Genomic DNA, 10,023 nt, shown 5'->3' with positions numbered 1-10,023 from the left:
CACACACACACACACACACACACACACACACACACACACACACACACACACACACACACACACACACACACACACACACACAGACTACTAACATGACATTAGTGAACAATTTATTTTAGTCCTTATTCTGATGTCACCTTCGATTTAACTTTCCTTTTCTTCAAAAGGCTTCAAAGACTGTTGAACAAAGGGAGTGGGAGAGAGGAAGCAGGATAAAAGAGAGTTTGATCTTCCTCTCTGTCTCATTAGGGCTGGAGACAGTGGAGGTTTTTGAAGGTGACACCATCAGATTTGCCCTGTTACGTTTCTCTGTAATACCTAGCAATTTTATGAAGTTGCTTAGCCCAGATAGGTTACCAATCTCCCAACCTCACAACTAGCTACCAAGTAGCCATTTCAGGCTGCAGTATGAAACAAGTTAGAGTAGCTAGCTTGTGTAACATTTTAGCTGGCAAGATTGGTAGACTTGAGAAAAGCAAGAAATAATAGCAAGAAATAACTAAATAAGACTCACATTACTTTCAATCTTTTACCCAGATTTTAGCAGACATTTAGTCTCTTTAAAAAAAGAACCACCAATCAGGAGGATGCAGACAGCTCAAGAGGTATGTAAAGAACCACCAATCAGGAGGATGCAGACAGCTCAAGAGGTATGTAAAGAACCACCAATCAGGAGGATGCAGACAGCTCAAGAGGTATGTAAAGAACCACCAATCAGGAGGATGCAGACAGCTCAAGAGGTATGTAAAGAACCACCAATCAGGAGGATGCAGACAGCTCAAGAGGTATGTAAAGAACCACCAATCAGGAGGATGCAGACAGCTCAAGAGGTATGTAAAGAACCACCAATCAGGAGGATGCAGACAGCTCAAGAGGTATGTAAAGAACCACCAATCAGGATGTAGACAGCTCAAGAGGTATGTAAAGAACCACCAATCAGGAGGATGTAGACAGCTCAAGAGGTATGTAAAGAACCACCAATCAGGAGGATGCAGACAGCTCAAGAGGTATGTAAAGAACCACCAATCAGGAGGATGTAGACAGCTCAAGAGGTATGTAAAGAACCACCAATCAGGAGGATGTAGACAGCTCAAGAGGTATGTAAAGAACCACCAATCAGGAGGATGTAGACAGCTCAAGAGGTATGTAAAGAACCACCAATCAGGAGGATGTAGACAGCTCAAGAGGTATGCTTAGATATGCTGAAAAATATACATCTGTTTGATGTAGAGTTAAGCATAAAGATTATGGCTCTAGATTGCAGGTGTTTAAAAAAAATTGAAATTCTCCAACTTCCATTTGGGGGGCCTAGCGTCTCTCTAGACCACCACCCAGCCATCCTCATGTACTTTGTGCACCCTCAGATCTTTGGGGTGCATGACGCTACTGTCTGTTATAGCAATATTATGTAGACCATATGACTGAAGGAGTTACCAAATTCAATCTGTTGTTGTCCTACATGTTATCTTCTGTCATCACTGTGTGTACATTAGATTGCTGCTGTGTCTTCCACCAAGCAATGGGGATACCTGAAGTCTATAGTGACTTATTGCGGGCCACATCCCCTTTTGCTGCTCTGAGATAAGGTTTATGCGTGTACAGTAGGCTATGTGTGTGTATGTGTGTGCATAGCTCCAAGATAGGGTTTGATAAATGACCTTAGGGGAATTAATGCCTGGTCCTACGCCACAATGCACTTGTCTCACACTGTGTGATGGAGATGTGTGCACATGTATGTTGGTGTATCTGTATAGTGAAGAGGCTTCCAGGCTGATAGCTTAATTGTTTTAGGTTGTTATTTATGGCTCTATACCCTCCCTTCTTTCTCTCTCTCTCTCTCTCTCTCTCTCTCTCTCTCACCTTCCTCTCTCTCTCTCTCTCTCTCTCTCTCTCACCTTCCTCTTCTCTCTCTCTCTCTCTCTCACCTTCCTCTCTCCCTCTTTCTCTCTCTCTCTCACACTCTCTCTCTCTCTCTCACACCTTTCTCTCTCACCTTCCTCTTTCTCTCTCTCTCTTTCCTCCCTCCTCTTTGTGCCATGGGGACAACTAAACCTCCCACTCCCGTCCTACCATACAGGCCTAATTCATCACATCACACACACACACACACACACACACACACACACACACACACACACACACACACACACACACACACACACACACACACACACACACACACACACACACACACACACACACACACACACAGACACACACACACACACACACACACACACACACACACACACACACACACACACACACACACACACACAGACACACACACAGACACACACACACACACACACACACACACACACATACACACACACACACACACACACACACACACACACACACACACACACACACACACACACACACACACACACACACACACACACACACACTGTATATTGAAGGTTAGTTTTCTAGGGCATTTGGAGGCAGAGGGCAAAAAGATGTAGGGGATGTCCTCTGTCCTCTGCTCCCCTCTCCTCATCCCTCTCCTCTTCTCCTCTGCTCCCCTCTCCTCATCCCTCTCTCCTCTGCTCCCCTCTCCTCATCCCTCTCTCCTCTCCTCTCCTCTGCTCCCTCCTCTCCTCATCCCTCTCTCCTCTCCTCTCCTCTCCTCTCCTCTCCTCATCCCTCTCTCCTCTCCTCTCCTCTTCTCCTCTCCTCTCCTCTCCTCATCCCTCTCTCCTCTCCTCTTCTCCTCTCTTCCCTTTTCTTCCCATTCCTTTAGCCTTGTGCATGGTAGCATGAGAAAAAGACCAAGATACTGTACACATCTCATCTCACTCTCTCTCAATTCAATTCAATTCAAGGGGCTTTATTGGCATGGGAAACATGTGTTAACATTGCCAAAGCAAGTGAGGTAGATAATATATAAAGTGAAATAAACAATCAAAATTAACAGTAAACATTACACATACAAAAGTTTCGAAACAATAAAGACATCTCTCTCTCACACACTCACTCACTCACTCACTCACTCACTCACTCACTCACTCACTCACTCTCTCACTCTCTCTCTAATAGAGGTATATATGTACAGGGATAATGGAGTAATAGAGGTAGATATGTACAGGGATACTGGAGTAATAGAGGCAGATATCAAATCAAATCAAATCAAATTTATTTATATAGCCCTTCATACATCAGCTGATATCTCAAAGTGCTGTACAGAAACCCAGCCTAAAAACCCCAAACAGCAAGCAATGCAGGTGTAGAAGCACGGTGGCTAGGAAAAACTCCCTAGAAAGGCCAAAACCTAGGAAGAAACCTAGAGAGGAACCAGGCTATGTGGGGTGGCCAGTCCTCTTCTGGCTGTGCCGGGTGGAGATTATAACAGAACATGGCCAAGATGTTCAAATGTTCATAAATGACCAGCATGGTCGTATAATAATAAGGCAGAACAGTTGAAACTGGAGCAGCAGAACGGCCAGGTGGACTGGGGACAGCAAGGAGTCATCATGTCAGGTAGTCCTGGGGCATGGTCCTAGGGCTCAGGTCCTCCGAGAGAGAGAGAGAGAAAGAGAGAATTAGAGAACGCACACTTAGATTCACACAGGACACCGAATAGGACAGGAGAGGTACTCCAGATATAACAAACTGACCCTAGCCCCGACACATTAACTACTGCAGCATAAATACTGGAGGCTGAGACAGGAGGGGTCAGGAGACACTGTGGCCCCATCCGAGGACACCCCCAGACAGGGCCAAACAGGAAGGATATAACCCCACCCACTTTGCCAAAGCACAGCCCCCACACCACTAGAGGGATATCTTCAACCACCAACTTACCATCCTGAGACAAGGCTGAGTATAGCCCACAAAGATCTCCGCCATGGCACAACCCAAGGGGGCGCCAACCCAGACAGGATGACCACATCAGTGAATCAACCCACTCAGGTGACGCACCCCTTCCAGGGACGGCATGAGAGAGCCCCAGTAAGCCAGTGACTCAGCCCCTGTAATAGGGTTAGAGGCAGAGAATCCCAGTGGGAAGAGGGGAACCGGCCAGGCAGAGACAGCAAGGGCGGTTCGTTGCTCCAGAGCCTTTCCGTTCACCTTCCCACTCCTGGGCCAGACTACACTCAATCATATGACCCACTGAAGAGATAAGTCTTCAGTAAAGACTTAAAGGTTGAGACCGAGTTTGCGTCTCTGACATGGGTAGGCAGACCGTTCCATAAAAATGGAGCTCTATAGGAGAAAGCCCTGCCTCCAGCTGTTTGCTTAGAAATTCTAGGGACAATTAGGAGGCCTGCGTCTTGTGACCGTAGCGTACGTGTAGGTATGTACGGCAGGACCAAATCAGAGAGATAGGTAGGAGCAAGCCCATGTAATGCTTTGTAGGTTAGCAGTAAAACCTTGAAATCAGCCCTTGCTTTGACAGGAAGCCAGTGTAGAGAGGCTAGCACTGAAGTAATATGATCAAATTTTTGGGTTCTAGTCAGGATTCTAGCAGCCGTATTTAGCACCAACTGAAGTTTATTTAGTGCTTTATCCGGGTAGCCGGAAAGTAGAGCATTGCAGTAGTCTAACCTAGAAGTGACAAAAGCATGGATTAATTTTTTTGCATCATTTTTGGACAGAAAGTTTCTGATTTTTGCAATGTTACGTAGATGGAAAAAAGCTGTCCTTGAAATGGTCTTGATATGTTCTTCAAAAGAGAGATCAGGGTCCAGAGTAATGCCGAGGTCCTTCACAGTTTTATTTGAGACGACTGTACAACCATTAAGATTAATTGTCAGATTCAACAGAAGATCTCTTTGTTTCTTGGGACCTAGAACAAGCATCTCTGTTTTGTCCGAGTTCAAAAGTAGAAAGTTTGCAGCCATCCACTTCCTTATGTCTGAAACACATGCTTCTAGCAAGGGCAATTTTGGGGCTTCACCATGTTTCATTGAATTGTACAGCTGTGTGTCATCCGCATAGCAGTGAAAGTTAACATTATGTTTTCGAATAACATCCCCAAGAGGTAAAATATATAGTGAAAACAATAGTGGTCCCAAAACGGAACCTTGAGGAACACCGAAATTTACAGTTGATTTGTCAGAGGACAAACCATTCACAGAGACAAACTAATATTTTTCCGACAGATAAGATCTAAACCAGGCCAGAACTTGTCCGTGTAGACCAATTTGGGTTTCCAATCTCTCCAAAAGAATGTGGTGATCGATGGTATCAAAAGCAGCACTAAGGTCTAGGAGCACGAGGACAGATGCAGAGCCTCGGTCCGATGCCATTAAAATGTAATTTACCACCTTAACAAGTGCCGTCTCAGTGGTATGATGGGGTCTAAAACCAGACTGAAGCATTTCATATACATTGTTTGTCTTCAGGAAGGCAGTGAGTTGCTGCGCAACAGCCTTTTCTAAAATTTTTGAGAGGAATGGAAGGTTCGATATAGGCTGATAGTTTTTTATATTTTCTGGGTCAAGGTTTGGCTTTTTCAAGAGAGGCTTTATTACTGCCACTTTTAGTGATATGTACAGGGATACTGGAGTAATAGAGGTAGATATGTACAGGGATACTGGAGTAATAGAGGTAGATATGTACAGGGATACTGGAGTAATAAAGGTAGATATGTACAGGGATACTGGAGTAATAGAGGTAGATATGTACAGGGATACTGGAGTAATAGAGGTAGATATGTACAGGGATACTGGAGTAATAGAGGTAGATATGTACAGGGATACTGGAGTAATAGAGGTAGATATGTACAGGGATACTGGAGTAATAGAGGTAGATATGTACAGGGGTAAGGTGACTAGGCATCATGCTATATGACGTTGCCTCTTTGCAGTGTGTGTGTGTTCCGCAGCATGTGTGTGTGAGAGTGTGTGTGTTCTGCAGCAGGTGTGTGTGAGAGTGTATGTGTTCCGCAGCATGTGTGTGTGAGAGTGTGTGTGTTCTGCAGCAGGTGTGTGTGTGTCTGTATCCTTGGAGCCCTCAGGGTTTGGTTTAAAATGAGATAATTCAGCTTAATGACTTATTTCCTGCCGTCTGCGTTTCCATATAAATAAATAGATATAACTGGGCTGGAGGATATGAGAGGGAACATTAGTTAAGCTTCACACTTGTCTTCTCTGGGCCTGAAACTACACGTCTCCACACTTATTTCTGGTGTGTTTGCGCTCGTTCAAAGACAAGTACTAGTGTTGTCATGTCAAAACCTTGAAGTTGTATAATGGTCATTAGAACACAGACACTAGTTGTATAATGGTCATTAGAACACAGACACTAGTTGTATAATGGTCATTAGAACACAGACACTAGTTGTATAATGGTCATTAGAACACAGACACTAGTTGTATAATGGTCATTAGAACACAGACACTAGTTGTATAATGGTCATTAGAACACAGACACTAGTTGTATAATGGTCATTAGAACACAGACACAAGTTGTATAATGGTCATTAGAACACAGACACTAGTTGTATAATGGTCATTAGAACACAGACACTAGTTGTATAATGGTCATTAGAACACAGACACTAGTTGTATAATGGTCATTAGAACACAGACACTAGTTGTATAATGGTCATTAGAACACAGACACTAGTTGTATAATGGTCATTAGAACACAGACACTAGTTGTATAATGGTCATTAGAACACAGACACTAGTTGTATAATGGTCATTAGAACACAGACACTAGTTGTATAATGGTCATTAGAACACAGACACTAGTTGTATAATGGTCATTAGAACACAGACACTAGTTGTATAATGGTCATTAGAACACAGACACTAGTTGTATAATGGTCATTAGAACACAGACACTAGTTGTATAATGGTCATTAGAACACAGACACTAGTTGTATAATGGTCATTAGAACACAGACACTAGTTGTATAATGGTCATTAGAACACAGACACTAGTTGTATAATGGTCATTAGAACACAGACACTAGTTGTATAATGGTCATTAGAACACAGACACTAGTTGTATAATGGTCATTAGAACACAGACACTAGTTGTATAATGGTCATTAGAACACAGACACTAGTTGTATAATGGTCATTAGAACACAGACACTAGTTGTATAATGGTCATTAGAACACAGACACTAGTTGTATAATGGTCATTAGAACACAGACACTAGTTGTATAATGGTCATTAGAACACAGACACTAGTTGTATAATGGTCATTAGAACACAGACACTAGTTGTATAATGGTCATTAGAACACAGACACTAGTTGTATAATGGTCATTAGAACACAGACACTAGTTGTATAATGGTCATTAGAACACAGACACTAGTTGTATAATGGTCATTAGAACACAGACACTAGTTGTATAATGGTCATTAGAACACAGACACTAGTTGTATAATGGTCATTAGAACACAGACACTAGTTGTATAATGGTCATTAGAACACAGACACTAGTTGTATAATGGTCATTAGAACACAGACACTAGTTGTATAATGGTCATTAGAACACAGACACTAGTTGTATAATGGTCATTAGAACACAGACACTAGTTGTATAATGGTCATTAGAACACAGACACTAGTTGTATAATGGTCATTAGAACACAGACACTAGTTGTATAATGGTCATTAGAACACAGACACTAGTTGTATAATGGTCATTAGAACACAGACACTAGTTGTATAATGGTCATTAGAACACAGACACTAGTTGTATAATGGTCATTAGAACACAGTTGTTTATTGTTATTGTGTGTTTGAACACAGACACAAGTTGTATAATGGTCATTAGAACACAGACACTAGTTGTATAATGGTCATTAGAACACAGACACTAGTTGTATAATGATCATTAGAACACAGACACTAGTTGTATAAGTCATTAGAACACAGACACTAGTTGTATAATGATCATTAGAACACAGACACTAGTTGTATAATGGTGTTAGAACACAGACACTAGTTGTATAATGGTCATTAGAACACAGACACTAGTTGTATAATGGTCATTAGAACACAGACACTAGTTGTATAATGGTCATTAGAACACAGACACTAGTTGTATAATGGTCATTAGAACACAGACACTAGTTGTATAATGGTCATTAGAACACAGACACTAGTTGTTCTCTAGTTCACTGTTGTTTATTGTTATTGTGTGTTTGTGCCATGTTTCCAAATGAGTCATTTTTATTCAACTGCTGTGTTAAATATAGCTTCCTGAATCCTAGACTAGAGAGAGAACATTTATAGTTTAACAAGGCAGTTTTCTCCTGACCTTCTCATAACATGGGGGAGGAGGACTACTTCATAGTGTGTGTTAGAGAGCGAGGTAGAGAGCTCTATGGGGGAGGAGGACTACCTCATAGTGTGTGTTAGAGAGCGAGGTAGAGAGCTCTATGGGGGAGGAGGACTACCTCATAGTGTGTGTTAGAGAGCGAGGTAGAGAGCTCTATGGGGGAGGAGGACTACCTCATAGTGTGTGTTAGAGAGAGAGGTAGAGAGCTCTATGGGGGGAGGAGGACTACCTCATAGTGTGTGTTAGAGAGAGAGGTAGAGAGCTCTATGGGGGAGGAGGACTACCTCATAGTGTGTGTTAGAGAGAGAGGTAGAGAGCTCTATGGGGGAGGTGGACTACCTCATAGTGTGTGTTAGAGAGAGGTAGAGAGCTCTATGGGGAGGAGGACTACCTCATAGTGTGTGTTAGAGAGAGAAGTAGAGCTCTATGGGGGAGAAGGACTACCTCATCGTGTGTGTTAGAGAGAGAGGTAGAGAGCTCTATGGGGAGGTGGACTACCTCATAGTGTGTGTTAGAGAGAGGTAGAGAGCTCTATGGGGGGAGGAGAACTACCTCATAGTGTGTGTTAGAGAGAAGTAGAGAACTCTATGGGGGAGAAGGACTACCTCATAGTGTGTGTTAGAGAGAGAAGTAGAGAGCTCTATGGGGGAGAAGGACTACCTCATAGTGTGTGTTAGAGAGAGAGGTAGAGAGCTCTATGGGGGAGGTGGACTACCTCATAGTGTGTGTTAGAGAGAGAGGTAGAGAGCTCTATGGGGGAGGAGAACTACCTCATAGTGTGTGTTAGAGAGAGAAGTAGAGAACTCTATGGGGGAGAAGGACTACCTCATCGTGTGTGTTAGAGAGAGAGGTAGAGAGCTCTATGGGGGAGAAGGACTACCTCATAGTGTGTGTTAGAGAGAGAGGTAGAGAGCTCTATGGGGGAGGAGAATTTCTTCATATCACAGTACTGAGCTCTGACTACTATTTCACTGACGAGTGTGGGAGAGGGCTGAGAGGGAGAGGGCTGAGAGGGAGAGGAGAGAGGTAGAGGGCTGAGAGGGAGAGGGCTGAGAGGGAGAGGAGAGAGGTAGAGGGCTGAGAGGGAGAGGGCTGAGAGGGAGAGGAGAGAGGAGAGAGAGAGAGGTAGAGGGCTGAGAGGGAGAGGGCTGAGAGGGAGAGGAGAGAGGTAGAGGGCTGAGAGGGAGAGGAGAGAGGTAGAGGGCTGAGAGGTAGAGGGCTGAGAGGGAGAGGAGAGAGGGAGAGGAGAGAGGTAGAGGGCTGAGAGGGAGAGGGCTGAGAGGGAGAGGGCTGAGAGGTAGAGGTCTGAGAGGGAGAGGAGAGAGGTAGAGGGCTGAGAGGGAGAGGAGAGAGGTAGAGGGCTGAGAGGGCTGAGAGGGAGAGGGCTGAGAGGTAGAGGGCTGAGAGGGAGAGGATGAGAGTTAAGTGTAAACTAAAGACGTGGGAGAAACTAGAGAGGAAAAGAGGGGGAAGGTTTATAAGTGAGAGACGACCAAGCACTGAGATTTATAGGTAAATGGAGAGAAGGGAAAAGGTAGAGAGATATAGAGTGAGAGTTAAGTAGTAGGGAGGAGAAGGGAAGTTCTGGGTGGAGGATAGGGTAAGACCTGGGGGAGGAGAGGGTAAGACCTGGGGGAGGAGAGGGTAAGACCTGGGGGGGAGGAGAGGGTAAGACCTGGGGGAGGAGGGGTAAGAACTGGGGGTGGAGAGGGTAAGACCTGGGGAGAAGAGAGGGGAAGACCTGGGGGAGGAAAGGTGAAGAGCTGGG

General features: G+C 44.1%; 1 protein-coding gene across 4 annotated transcripts in view; it reads left to right on the top strand.

The window, feature by feature from the left end:
* The window catches only part of LOC112256733 (slit homolog 1 protein-like), a 188,611-nt gene that overhangs the window by 51,280 nt on the left and 127,308 nt on the right, over positions 1-10,023 (top strand). The gene's annotated exons all lie outside the window — the stretch shown is intronic.

The sequence above is a fragment of the Oncorhynchus tshawytscha genome, linkage group LG01 (genome assembly GCF_018296145.1).
Source record: "Oncorhynchus tshawytscha isolate Ot180627B linkage group LG01, Otsh_v2.0, whole genome shotgun sequence".
NCBI lineage: Eukaryota > Metazoa > Chordata > Actinopteri > Salmoniformes > Salmonidae > Oncorhynchus > Oncorhynchus tshawytscha.
Note: the sequence above shows the minus strand (reverse complement) of the source record. Positions and strands in the feature narration are given on the sequence as shown.